This window comes from Emydura macquarii, unplaced genomic scaffold (genome assembly GCF_026122565.2).
Source record: "Emydura macquarii macquarii isolate MOO-44397 ecotype Brisbane River unplaced genomic scaffold, CSIRO-AGI_Emac_v2 contig_2473, whole genome shotgun sequence".
Classification (NCBI taxonomy): domain Eukaryota; kingdom Metazoa; phylum Chordata; order Testudines; family Chelidae; genus Emydura; species Emydura macquarii.
Window position 1 is genome coordinate 3,639,204 of NW_027132610.1, and position 14,952 is coordinate 3,654,155.

Here is a 14,952-nt window from a genome sequence, read left to right on the forward strand (position 1 = left end):
CTAACAACCAAAGAAAAAGGCTGGCACAAACATTTAAAAAAACCAAGTCACAAACAGAAGCAAATGCTGTGTTTTTCAATTAAGATGAGTGACACTGGCAGACCAAGTGCCAGCTCATGCGAAGGCCCCTAGGTCTGGCTCCCCCATGTTATTATTGTAAAAATAGGTGTTAGAATTACAAAAATGTGTTAACTGTTTAGAATTTATGAAATGCTTGTAAGTTGCTGTATACATTCATCTCACGTATAATATCTGTATCCCATGTTATAAAGTAATATTTAATTATTTGCTCTGCAACTGTAAATCATCAGACAGAAGAGAAGCATTAACAAGTGGGAAATACTAGTTTCCAATAGCAGGTATTATGTCCTGACCAACAAAGAAGGCCCATCAACACCAGATGAACTATTGTGGAACATCAGGGGACAAAAGACTTTGTTGATTGCTCCCATTCCCCTCCATGAAGAGGAGACAAGAATTTCTCCCAACAGCTGAATTTGCAGCTCGAAGCAGAAGGGAGGAAGGAATAAAGAGCCCTGAGAAGGAGGAACTGTGTCTTTTAGGCTGCTTGTTCTCTGATGGCGAAGGATTACTAAGTGTAAACAAAAGTTCCCTAGTGCATGGCCTGGGTAAGACCTAAAGGACTTATAGGGCTTGCTTGTTATAGACTGCTATAACTTTTCAACATTTAAGATTGAAACTCATTTGTGTGTGTATATGTTTACTTGCTTTAACCTTGTAAATAACTCTGATTTCCTTGTCCTAGTTAATAAATCTTTAGATAGTTTATTATAGGATTGGCTACAAGCATTGTCTTTGGTGTAAGGGGCAACTGACATGGGGTAAGTGACTCGTTCTTTGGGACTGGGAATAACCTGAATATTGCTGTGATCTTTGGTGTAAGGAACCATCTATCACAAAAGTAAGCTTCCCCTGGGTGGCAAGATTGACCAGAGTACCCAAGAGACTGGTTGTGACTCCATGTTATAGTGCTTTAGGAGTTGACACTTAAAAATTGGTTGATGAAATCAAAGTATAAAGCTCACAACCAATTTGGGTTTTGTGCCCTGCTTTTTAACAGTCTGCCCTGATGTTGGTACTCGTGATGTTGATCCACTGTAGGACAGCTTGACAAAGTGAAAAAGTTATCTTGGGCCTGGTCTACAATACAGTTAGGTCGACGTAAGGCAGCTTACATCGACCTAACTCTGTAAGCCTCTTCACTAAAATGTCACTCCCGCCGATTAAGTCGCTACTACACCAACTTAATAACTCCACCTCCGTGAGAGCCATAGTGCTTAAGTTGACGTAGTTAGGTCGACTCAATGTCTGTGTAGACACTGCATTGCTTACATTACCTGTTGTCACTTGGAACTGACAGCTGGAGCCCCACCAGGCTGATACCCAGAGCTCTGCTGTCCAGGCCTGACAGCTGGATCCTCATGGCTTGGGGCTGACAGCTGGAGCCCTGCAACTTGAGGCTAGCAGGTGGAGCTGTCCAGTGCTGCTCCAGCTGTCAGTGCCCCACAATGATAGTTTAATTGGTGTAAACCTTTCTGGTGAGAATATATACTGCCAACAGAAGGAGCATAATGTGGACATTAAAAATCGATTTAATTACTGCGGTGGCTGTATGTCTACGTAACATAAGTTAACTTAACTTTATAGTGTAGAATACCTTCAGTGTATACTTCCAATGAAACAATACAGAAGACTGAAATGAACTTGAGTAGAAGCCTGCTAGAATGAAGTGTTTAGAGACAAGCCATTTCCAACAGAGACCACGAGTCTCTGGTGTTTGACTTCTATGTTCCCGAGAGCCTTTTCCTTAAAGAGGCCCATATACTGAGTCCTTGTCCTCATGGTACCATCTTCTCATTTTCCAAGTTCAAGGTAGGCACTATGCTGCCTACGAAGGAGATGGTTTTGGTTACCATTTAGTCTGCCTGCCGTATCAGAGAACTGATCTCCTTACTGATTGTTCCACTTTACCAGCAGATTTTTCTGGGTAGTTTTTCATTTATTTAGCATTCCTTTCCAAAGTTGTGATGAAACTGCATGTCAATTCATTTATGTTGACCTACCTTCTGTTTTAATCCAATTTTCCTCACCAGAGGAAGTTTCATTTGTTGGATATCAAGTATGGTTTTAAACTCCATTATACTTGGATTTAGTCTTTGCTACTATCCTGGAATCAATTTGTCTGTTTCCACAATCCTAAAAATGGTTTGGAGCCTTGAAATCCTCCATCTTTTATTGGATTAGAAACTACAACAACCAGACTGTCAAGGAAACTCCTCTTAACGTCAAAGTACATTCTACAAGAGACATCGCTATTTAATGGGCAGAGAGGGCTGAGACCTCAGCAGTGGGTATATGTAGGGCTGTGACTCAGGCCTCTTCTCACTCCATCTGTCCGTCCTTGGATGAAATTGTGTTCCTCATTTGCAATGTCTTTTGGCCAGCAGGTACCACCATCTCTCTCAGATAAACCCTCCTTTTGTTTCTGACTGCTCATTATTTCTGCTCTCTATCTGGAACTTTCTTTTTAGGATAGGAGAAGAGAATGTTCTCCAAGGGAAAATTACTTATCACTAATTCCATTTGTTATAGTCTCTCCTCTTCTCTCATCTTGTATCCCTCTCTCCTTCACTCTCTTAGCTGTGGCACTCCAGTTTATGTTAATTCTCAATTTAATGAAGCTACAAGGAGGGAACTATGAGTTATATACTGTTTAGAAGTTATATACTGTCTTTGCCATTTTGCTTCCATTAGGTGCAGTCATCATACTAGCTGCCTGGAATAATATAGAACTCTCCTGCTAGTATGTGGGAAAAGGTGGGACTGTGGTAAACATAACTACCAGGAATTAATTTTCCTGTTTGCCATGTTCTGTAGGAGTTGGTGATCAGACACATGTCAGAGAGAGAATTGCAGAGAGAATTGAGTAGATGCAAATATGGGATCAAATGGACGGGGAGTGGTCAGGGGAAGAGGATTAAAGTTAGCATCGTTCACATCAAGATAATAATTAAAGCCATGGAAATAAATGAGGCCATCAAGCAGTGAGGCATAGAAAGAAAGGAGGAGGGAACTAAGAACAAATAGCTCTATGGGATATCAACAAAAATAAGCTAGACAAGGGTGAGAAATCACTGAAGGAAACCCTAAAGGAGCAAGTGCAGAAATAGAAAGAAGAACCAGTTATGCACAGGGCTGCAAAAACCCAGGGGTGGGAAAGTGCTGAAGGCTGCAAACAGATTAAACTGCAATAAAATAGGAGAAGCAGAAGCCAGATTGGCTAGGAAGGCTTATCTACACAAGGAAATTATTCTGGAATAAAGTAGGGTGTAAATTTAAAGCCAATAGCTATTCCTGAATAATTCCCTGTATAGATCCTCTTATTTTGGAATAAGAGACGCCACACAGGGAGCTATTGTGGAATAGCTATTCAGGTTAATTTCCTCATGTAGACCACGCCTTAGAAGAATAAAATTTAATCCAGATGGAATAGACAGCATGCTCAGAAGATTTGAAGTGAAAGGAGTGGCTGGAATTTGGAGTTAAAGGGTATTTTTTAAAATGGAGAGGTATAATATTGGGCTTAAAGGCACATGGAAAGGAGTAAAAGAAATTAAGATAAGGTTTTATGCTATTCTAAGGAGATATGATAGGATGAGGGGATTTAGTTTGAAGGTTTTAGTTTGAAGGTAAGATGCCTCTTTTCTTCTGGGAGGAATATAAAGTACGAGAAAATGAAACTTTATAAATCAGCCTTGAACACAAATTGAGGTTTATCCTATGTTATTTGTATACAGTTTTAAAATGTACAACATTATTTCTATTTTAAATGTGGGGACTCTTTCAGTTCTGGAATGGAGTTGACAGTAATGTTATATCTCTGTGTAGTACAATAGTTTAGTGGACTCCTGCAGGGTGTATTATATGCCAATAAAAATAGCATTGCTTGATGTGCCCCAGAGTTACAGAAGATGGCAGAAGAGAGACTTGACACAGAATTAAAGTAGCAGGTAGAGCACCAGTTTCTTCCTGAAAGCAGAGTTGATGGGAAGCCACACCAAGCCTGTTCTTTTCTTTCTTTCTTTCTGTTTGTTTTTTTTTTAAATAAAGGGAGTAACTCAAGTGACATCATCATTTAGAAACAGGAAACTAGTTAAGAAAATGGTTTGATGCAATCTGGGACAGTAGTTTAATCCCACAGCAACTGGAGGTTATTATGATGGTTGCATCGACTGGCCCCATTAGTGATGAGAACATGATTGTACTAAGTATTGTCCAAACACCTAGGGCACGGCTATATTAAAGCGCTTACAGTGGCGCAGCTGCACTAATGCAGGTGTGCCTCTGTAAGCTCCCTAATGTAGCCGCACTAAGCCAATGGGAGAGAGCTCTGCCATTAGCTTAACTACTCCAGCGTCCGCGAGCAGCAGTAGCTGTGGTGGCGGGCAAAGGAGAAGCTCTCCTGCCAACATAGCGCTGTCCACACCAGCGCTTATGTCGGTGTCATTTATTCATCTCCTGAGCAACATAAATTATGCCGACATAAACTGTAGTGTAGACATAGCCCTAGTTAGAGAGTCTCTGTCCCACAGAACTTACAAACTAAATAGACAAGGAGTAGGGGAAAGGAAGGATTATTATTCCCATTTTACAGAAAGGGGTACAGAGGGATTAAGTGGCTTGCCTGAGGTAAAGGTGGGTGAGTTGGGTTTATTGGACCAACTTCTGTTGGTGAGAGAGACAAGCTTTCGAGCTACACAGAGCTCTTCTTCAGGACTGGGAAAGGTACTAAGAATGTCAGAGCTAAAGACAAGATTGAACAGATACTTTAACACAGAGGTCCCCGAACTGTAGAGCACGTCATCATTCGGAGGGCTGCAGCAGGGCCTGGCCCAGCCCCCACAGGGGGTGGAGAGGGAGCGCCACCCAGTTTTGCTCTGTCCCCAGCTCCACTCCTGCCCTGGCCCCAGCCCTGCCCGTAGCCCCAGCTGCGGCTCTGACCCCAACCCTGATGGTGGCCCCGCTCCTGGCCATGGCTCTGCTATGCCCCCAGCCCCAGCCCCAGCTGCAACTCCGCTACTGGTCACAGCCCCAACTGTAGCTCGGCCTGGGTCCCTCTCCCGGCCATGGCTCCACTCCCAGCCCCGGCCACAGCTCTGCTCCCGGCTGCAACTCCAGACCCAGCTCTGTTCCTGTCCCCGGCTCCCAACTGTGGCCCCACTTCCGGCCCTGGCTCCTGACCGCAGCTCCCAGGGGAAGGAGGGTGCAGACAGATTCCATTATGGGAAAAGGGGGCATGACAGGAAACGTTTGGGGAGCACTGCTTTAGCATTGGTAGTTAGCACATATTCTAAGGTGAAGTGTCTCATTAACACCACTGTGGTCGGGGTATTAACTACAGGGGTTTTAATGGGCCATGTCACCTTGAATGGTCCATTAAAATATATGCTAACTACTTAGCACCTCACCTACCTTGTCACTAATACCTGGGACCACTCAGTTAAAACAACACTGCGTATTGCCTAAGGTCATACATTAAGCCTTTGACAAAGCTGGGGATTGACCCCCACATCTCCTAAAGCCCTAGCCCGGGCCTTAGCCATAAGGAAACCCTTCCTTTCAAGGTCTACTGGAAAACATGAGTACCCCAAGATCCACAGTGCTTCAGCAGCAATGGTGGGAGCTACAAATTGTGGACTACAAACTGCTGCGTGTTGGGAGAATTTCCTGGTTCCTGATGGGAAGTATCCTCTGCCCTCTCAGTCATCAGAAGTTTTAGCACTGAAGCTGGGGGGCACAAGGCAAGGAGAGAGGAGGCATCTGGACTGTAATCCTATTCTGTTTACTTACAGGTAGTACCAAAAAGGGCATATAGTGGTCAGTGAGAGGAGTTTAAATGATGCAACAAAGGAGAACATTGGCTTGTCTGTTTTGTGGTTTAGTTATTGTGGAAGTTAGAACATGTTTGTAAGAGGATTGTGTTGTATTATGCAAAGTGCCTCTGCCTTCCCACCAGGAAGTTTTAGCACTGACTGAATCTGGGAGCAGGAGGCAAGCAGAAAGAAAGCTGCTGGATTATAATCCTGTTCTGTGTTTCCTTACAGAATAAAACTTTGTTCCTGATAGTTTGTCTGAGTGGGTCTGGGCTGAGGTGAACACACACTGTCACACAACCCAGAGCACATTGAGGACTCTCAAGCCTCGTCCCCAAAGTTGTGTAAAAGCCACAAGGCAGACATACCCTATCTTGAACAAGCTCATACTGGGATGGTGAACAGGAGGGGGGTTACACGTGGAAAATCTCTTACTGTGATGAAATTGGACTGCTTTAAGATACTCAGCAAGGTGGTCTTTTTTTTGACCCTGTGGGATACCTGCCTAAAGAGAAAGTACTGTCTACTAGAAGTAGCAAGGGATGAGCTGTGGCTACATGAACCGCAGTTCTGTTATGAGGAAGAACTAGAAATGGGAGATGCAAAACACCTTGGGATCCCTGCGAAGAATGGCTTTTAATGATTCTATCATGGGAGAGATTGAAACTGAAATTTTTTTCTACCCCATTGGCAAAAATATGAAGAGGTACAAGAAAAATACTGTTATTGTGAATGGTAACAATGGCTGCCCTCAGGAAATTCTTTGCTCCAAAGACAATCAAGACAGACTTAAAGTCAGTGGGTGTGCCAAGTATTCTTTCAAATTTAATGGAATGAGAAATTAAGCCACTTTACATAGTAGAGACAGCTACAAACAATGGAGGGCCTGCCTTAGGCACATGGCAGGTCAGAGCTAAGCCAGGGGGTTGAGGGGTTTGCCTGATTGCAAATGTAGGGGTTAAGATGTTGGTTTTGCATCGACTGTGTGTTAGAGGCAGAAAGCTGAGAGAAGCAGTTGTGGGTGTGCTCTTGAGAAAAAGCAGAGGCAGAGCATCTTAACACTGAACTCGCTGGAGTGGCAGACTTGGGGATTTCTGAGCAAGGAAAATGCCTGCTGTTGTTTGCTTCTGCTGAGCTCAGGGAAAACATGTTTTGTAAATAAACAAGATTACACCAAGGATGTATCTGTCTTGAATCATCAATTGCTCATCAGAATGGAAAGAATCCTGCAAGGACCTAAAGATTGGCTAACCACTTGTGCATGTGGGGCAACGTTATTTTCTCATACAGGCACAGTAAGAGATCTGCTGCTAAAGAGTGAGACAGACAACAGGCATATACGTCTGGAGATGGTACAATAAGAAAGAAACAGCGGCACAATATGTGGCCAGTGCAGTAGAGGAGAAAGATAATGTTAAATGACATATTACTGCTGTGAAACCACTACTAGATACAGCTCAGGCTGCACTATGGCAACATTTGTATACAGTAAGCTGAACACAATTTATTGAAACTGCATATAGACCAGTGGGTTGTTCCAGAGCCTCTCCAAAAAAATTAAAAGCCTTATATAGACGTGAAGCTCATGCATGTGTAAGCCCCAGGACTAGCGGAATAGAACTCTCTGCTCCCTCTGTTGAGAAGAGGGGAAAACCCGGCACTGGCCAACTTCATTTACATGAATTATGTGTTGTTTACTCATCATTTGGTCTACTGATTTTCATTGTATTGGTTGGAATTGGCGTGTTTTGATGAGTAACTGTGATAATAGATTATTATCATTAAGTGTATGAATCTGTCACAGAGTTCATGGGAGTCTCGGATTCCGTGACTTTCCGGGACCTGCGGGACTTCTTCCGGGGCAAGGCTGAAGCAGCTGTGAGCCCTGGTGCTGCTTAAGCAGTGGTGGTGGTCGGGTCAGACCCCCTGCGGCTGGAGCAGCAGCAGTCAGCCCCTGCCGCAGGAGCAGCAGCAGGGCTGGAGCAGCTGCCGGCAGTCAGCCCCGGGGCCACTGGAGCAGTGGCTTGCTGTCAGCCCTAGGGCCGCTGGAGCAGTGATCCTCAGGCCACGTGGGTGTCTGTAAATTTTTGTTTGTTGCCCATGTCCTGTCCCTGACTTGTATTAAAAATACCCATGACAGAATCTTAACATTAATTATCATTGCTGTCGTCAGGTGTGTGCAGGGTATGTCCTAGGTGTGGGCTCACCCTGACTATACATGACAAGGGCTTTGGGTAGGTAACAAAGTTTGGGCTCAGCAAAGAGGTGGAGAGGAAAGGGCCATGTTCTGGAGGTGAAGCGCTCTAGCCCCTGCAGCAGGAACTCTGTCTAACTGACTGGCTGTTTTGGTTTGGATTCCCCCCTTAGAAATTCCGTGTCGCATACAGAGGAATCTGTGGAGCTGCACCACTTTGGAGCAATGTGGAGTTGAATCCCCTGTGAGGCCCAACTGGATTGGTATGAGTGGTGGTAGGACAGAACTGACTTCATAGTGAGGCCCAACATGATCCCTGGTAGTGGTGGTTCTGAGCTGACTTCACAGTGCCCCAGCCTACCAGCCATTGGAAGCCAGGTGGAAATCACCTAACTGGACCAGGTAGCTGCACCTCAGAGTGGGCTCTGCCAGAGCAGTTCTCTTTGGGCTGAAACAGACCAGTGGAGAATAAGCACCCCAAGACTCCATAGACTGCCACTGCCACTAACTTGGCCTGTGAGTGGGGTTTTAGGTGGGTGAGATGTGTGGTGAGACAGAGTTTACACTTCCATAAGTTGCTCACATATTATTTGTGCTTGGGGAGTTGACCAGCCTCCTGACATATTGATTTGGGTTGCTCAGTTTCTTATATGCAAAGGTATATACTGGATTTTTGTGTTTCTTTCAATTGTTTTTCCTGTTCCCCCCAAATAAAAAGGTACTTGGGTTTCATGTTCCCAAGAGACTCTTGCAAAGCAGGGGAAAACTGCTTGAAATAAGAGCACAGAGGAGTGTGGAGGCTCAAGTTGTAGTTGTAGATCCTCTACACAGATCAAAGCTGTCTCTTGTTGCTGTCATTGGTACCTGGCAGAAGGGTTATATGTGTATCTGTCTCAGGAATTAGGTCTGTCATGAGAGTAGGCAGAGCACTTTTAATAACTGCACAAGCACTCAGCTCAGACTTAGTCTACTCAGCCTTCTGGAAAAGTTTAGTTCAAACAGGGCATGCTCAGAGTCTTAATGCATCCATTGACATAGTCACTCCCATGCTAACACTAGCTCATTGTATTAGCGTAGTCACTCTAATACTGGTGATTGTAGCCTTTAGGTATAGGTACTTGCTAGTTCAGACATAGGTATAAGTTAAGGAAATAACACAATGAGCCTGCAAGCCTCAAGGCCTGTAAGACAATAGTTAAGCTAAACTAATTAAGGCATAAGGCTGCAAAAGCCTTAGCATAAATAGCTAACCCTACTTCCCTAGCCTAGATCATAAGATATCACAAGATAGAATGCTGTAATGACTAAACTGCAATCACAAGATGCTAGTTTATACCAGCTTGGGATATTTTTAGTTAGGGACATCAGCAGACATCTGACCACAAGAATGCTATTGTAACTAATTGACGTATATGCTAATAAGCTTGAGGTGAAAGGATTAATAACATATAAGAGAAGGGCATGACAACATTAGTAGGGTGAGGAACTACAAATAAGGAGCAGGGCTGAAACTCCTCCTGACCATGCATTAGGCATAGTGGCATCACCGTAACAGATTATAGAAGTTGTATCCCAGCCTGTGTGCTTTGGGAGGGAGAGATGTTGCCCTTGGGAGAAGCCAATGACGATCACTGGGTGATGGTGAAGATGGTGAGGAGGAAGATGATAACTAACATTTCAGGTAGTTTTGCAAAGGATGGTGTAAGTTTATGGATGCTCTGATTGTTCTGTATTATTTCTATCTTCCTTGCTGAGTTGGAGTATTTGTGAATTTGCTGTGTTAATAAAATAATAAATATAGTGTGATTTTCTAAGTGACAGTGTTGCAACTGTGAGCATCAGGGCTCCCAACTGAACAGTAATTTTGATAATACTGAGCCTGAGCCTGATCTTGGGACAAGAACCTACCAAATTTTAAAGTGCTAACTGGGGAAACGAAATCAGTAATATAATCAATATGCAATCAATAGATCTGGCAACATGATATAATACTTGTCCTTACACTATATAATTAATTGTAGCCTTCAGAAAAATAATCTTTGTATTTCCAAAGGTATTTTTGTATTTCTTTCCTTTTGTTAACAACTCTTTGTTTATATATTTACTGCTCAAAAACTTGGTTAATGCAGAGAAAAGGTTGACCAGCTTGCCTCATTCCAGAATGTCAAGTGCACCTATATTTTAATCTCTGAAAACTAGGAAATCATAGAATCATAGAAATGTAAGAGTGGAAGAGACCTCAGCACGTTATCCAGTGCACTCCCCTGTGCTGAGACAGATATTCTAAACCATCCCCGATAGGTGTTTGTCTAACCTGTTCTGAACAACCCCTCCAATGACAGAGATTCCACAACCTCCCTAGGCAATTTGTCCCAGTGCTTAACTATCCTGACAGTGAGGAAGTTTTTCATAATGTTTAACCTAAAGCTCACTTGCTACAATTTAAGTCCATTGCTTCTTGACCTGTCCTCAGTGGGTAAGGAGAACAATTATCACCCTCCTCTTTATAACAACCTTTTACACACTTGAAGACTATTATCGTGTATCCCCTAAGTCTTCTCCATGCTACACAAATGCAATTTTTCCAATTTTCTTCATAGATCATGTTTCCTAGATCTTTAATCATTTTTTGCTCCGCTCTGGACATTCTCCACTTTTGTTCTCATCTTTCTCAAAGTGTGGTGCCCAGAACTGTATACAGTACCCCAGCTGAGACCTTATCAGTGCTGAGTGGAGTAGAAGAATTATTTTTCGTGTCATGCTTACAACACTCCTGCTAGTATATACCAGAATGATGTTTGCTTTCTTTGTAACAGTGTTACATTGCTGACTCACATTTTGTTTGTGATCCACTATAACACCCCGATTCTTTTCTGCAGTACTCCTTCCTATGCAGTCATTTCCCATTTTATATTTGTGCAACTGATTATTCCTTCTTAAGTGTAGTACTTTGCATTTGTCCTCATTGAAGTTCATCCAATTTATTTGAGACCGTTTCTCCAGTTTGTCAAGATCATTTTGAATTCTAACCCTGTCCTCCAAAGAACTTGTAACTTCTCCCAGCTTTGTATCATCTTCAAACTTTATAAATGTGCTCTCTTTGCCATTATCCAAATCATTAATGGAGATATTGAATAGAACCGGACCCAGGACAGATCTTAGAGGATCCCACTCAATATGCCTTTCCAGTTTGACTGTAAATCATTGATAACTATTTTCTGAGTATGGTTTTCCAACCAGTTGTGCACCTACCTTATAGTAGGTTCATCTACGCTATGTTTTCCTAATTTGCTTATGAGAAAGTCATGTGAGACAGTATAAAAAGCTTTACTAAAGGCTTGTTACTCTGTCAGAGAAGGATATCAGGTTGGTGTGACATGATTTGTTCTCAACAAATCCATGTAGACTGTTGCTTATCACCTTATTATGCTTACAAATTGATTGTTTGATTATTTGCTCCATTATCTTTCCAGGTAACGAAGTTAAGCTGACTGGTCTATAGTTTCCTGCGTCATCCTTATTTCCCTTTTTTATAGATGGGCACTATATTTGCCCTTTTCCAGTACTCTGGGATCTCTTCTGTTCTCCATGAGTTCTCAAAGATAATTGCTAATGGCTCAGAGACCTCTTCAGCCAATTCCTTAAGTATTCTAGGATGGATTTCATCAATCCTCGTCGACGTCTAACATGTTTAAAGCTAGGTCTACACAGTTATACTGACCTAACCTCCTGTGTAGACAGTGCTATGTCAATGGTTGAGCTTCTCCCGTCGACATAGCTACTGCCTCTTGGGGAGGTGGATTAACTATGATGATAGGAGAAGCTCTCCCATCGGCATAGAATATCTTCACTAATGCACTACAGTGGTACAGCTGCACCAATGCAGCTGCACCGCTCTAGCACTGTACATGATGACAAGTCCTCAGGGCAGGTCTACACTACACATTTACATCAATGCAGCTTCGCCGCTGTAGTGCGACTGGTGAAGATGCTCTAAGCTGCTGGGAGAGAGTTCTCCCATCGGCTTAATAACTCCACCTCCAAGAGAGGCAGCAGCTATGTCAGTGGGAGAAGCTCTGCCGCCAACATAGCACTGTCTGCATGGGGAGGTTCAGGTTGGTATAACAACGTCACTCAAGGGTGTGGATTTTTCAGGCCCCTGAGTAATGTAGTTATACCGAAGTAAACATGTAGTGTAGACCAAGCCTAAGTACTTCCTAACTTGTTCTTTCCTTATTTTAGCCTTATATCCTACCTCTGTAGTCACTTCTAATCTGCTCAAAGTCAGACCTTGCAATGTCATGAATGCCCACATGATACGGGGTGAGCAGCACAGTGTACTAGTCAGTCTAGAGGATGATCCTCGGCAATCCTTCTGTAATATCTCTAATGTGGGCTCCTGGCAGGCAGCACACCTGCTTGAGATACCATGTCAAGCCAGTAGATGGATGCCTCCCTCCCTCTTAGAAGGGAGTCACTGACCAGTACCCTTCAGTTCCTCTTGGGAGTGGTTGTTGCGATCCTTCTAGCCTGGTGGTACATGACTTTCCCTCCTCCGGCTTTGAGGGATATTCCTCATCCCTCGTTGCCAGGGCAGCAGTCCAGTTTTTTATCTCTATGCACGGTGGGTTGCAAGCAGGGATGGACCACTGTCTGCTGCCAGGAGTAATCAGCAGCCAGCTTCCTCCCTGGGAAAGAGCTGTTTCCTCCTCCTCTGCTGGTCCTACTGGAGTCCTCTCTAGCTGGATTGCTCCTCAACCTGGGAGGTCTCCATAGGCATATTTTCAATGAGTTCTTTGTGTGCATGGATGCTCCTCAGCCTCGCCGCCTCTTCCTGTAGCTCTCCCACCTGATTCCTGAGAGATTCCACCAGTAGGCACCTTTCCCACTGGATGGTGTTAGGGCTCCCCCTTTCCTTCCCTTTCAGTTTTTAGATACAGTTTGCCAGAAAGCAACAGTCCAGAGTCCAATTTGCAGGCACTCTGCAAAGGCTTTATTGGGGGTTACACTGACAAGCTTAAAACCATAACCATACCTTCAAGCCCTTCACACCAGTTGGGCTTATTTTTTATATGCTGATAGAGTTCCCTTCCCCCGTCACCATTGCTTTAGGCACCCATAGAACTCCCTCTTTCCCTGACCATGGTTTTGTACACCAACAAAACCCCCTCGTCCCTCCTTCTTCTTGGTAGGGTTAATTATACCTGTAACCCTCCCCATCCCCCCTCCAATATATAGTCAGGTTTTGTTTTTGGGGGGTCATAAGTGTGGGGTCTTTGACACCACCTCCTTTGTACTTCATGGGAGGGGCAGGAAGGCAAAGCAGGGTTACATTCAGTCAGGGTCACTATTTGTAGTGTCACTGTTTTTAGTGTCTTTAGTCTGTTTTTCTCCCTTTCTCCCTCCCCGATGCTTAATTAGCAAAACAGTCTTTCACCTTATTTGCTTCACAGTCTCTCAACAGATGGTCTCCCCAACCTGGCTTTCTAAGATGGGGAAATACAGGCCACAGTCTCTGCAAATCCACATCATTCATCTCAATGTGTATGTCTTTTCCTCCTCCCCTCTTAAAATCAGCTTCTTATTGAGGAGAAGAGAGGCTGTATCATTGACCAAATGACTCCAATTTTATGCCATGTATACTCTGGCCCCCATTGCAACATACCAATTTTGAAGACAATCTCTCTATGAATCTGTGGATTTTAGAGCATGCTGAAAATTTTTAAAAATGTATAATGTGGGGGATAGTATATTGGGACCCCCTTGATGAAATGACCCCAAACTTGCACCATAAATTCTACCCCAGCCCCTGTTGCAATGTACCAGTTTTGAAGGTAATCTCCCTATACATGTGGATTTTAGAGTACTTAGATCAATTCTTTATTGGGAGGGCTACAAATAAAGATCCTGTTACCAAATGACTCCAACTTGCACCACTATCTCTACCCCAGCCCGAACATGGCCCAGCGATATTATAGTGTGGCAGGAGCTTCACCACAGTGAAGGCTGCATCAGGATTTCCATTTAAATGGGTGAAAAAATCTATAAACATTCTGTCTTTGGAGTTAGAATATCATTTTAAAATGTGTGTTGTAGTTTGTGCACTGCTTGATTTTTCTACAGCAGTTTGTGGCAGAAAATGTCATTTGAAGTTTGCTATGGCTGGTTTTAAAAGGGCTACGTGGCTAATATGTTTGTAGTGTCTGACATTTCATTCATTTCCCTTTGTCGCAGGAACTATCCCACTTTGAGAGGTGAAACTGACAAGTGGGATTGGTTGAATTACCGTAAAAAGTCAAAATTTGTTTTCTGTGTTTATTTTTCATGATAAACATAAAGTACTGGTTGACTAAGGATAATATCCTGGCCCCTCATTAGTCAGTGCTACCTCTATGTCAGTCCTTAAAACAGAGATCTCTATTATAGGTGCATTTCCTAATGCCCTAATGCCCTAAACCCCTTTGACCACTGAGCTGACATTGATGAGAGATGCAGTTACTTGTGCTTTAGCAGCTACTGGGGAATAGCTTGGGTGTATGAACTCCCTGCCCTCACCCTGTGTCTTTTCACTTCCTGCCCATCCCCGATGTTCCCCATCACTGTGGGCTCCTGCAGGGAGGGGCAAAGAGCCAGTGATAATCTTTGTAGTCCCTTTGCGCTAGCTGAGCCAGTGCAAAAGGGCCATAGAGCATTGATGAATTGGGCCCGTATTGTTCAAAACTGTAGCAGCAAAGATGCTAATGTTGAGCAAGGCCCGGGTTCGGTAGGAAGCTAAACCAGTATTAGGTTCTCTTCAGGGGTACAAAGGTAACTGGTCCCGCTTGACTGGGGGAGTCATATGTCAAAAAGTAATGTTGATACATT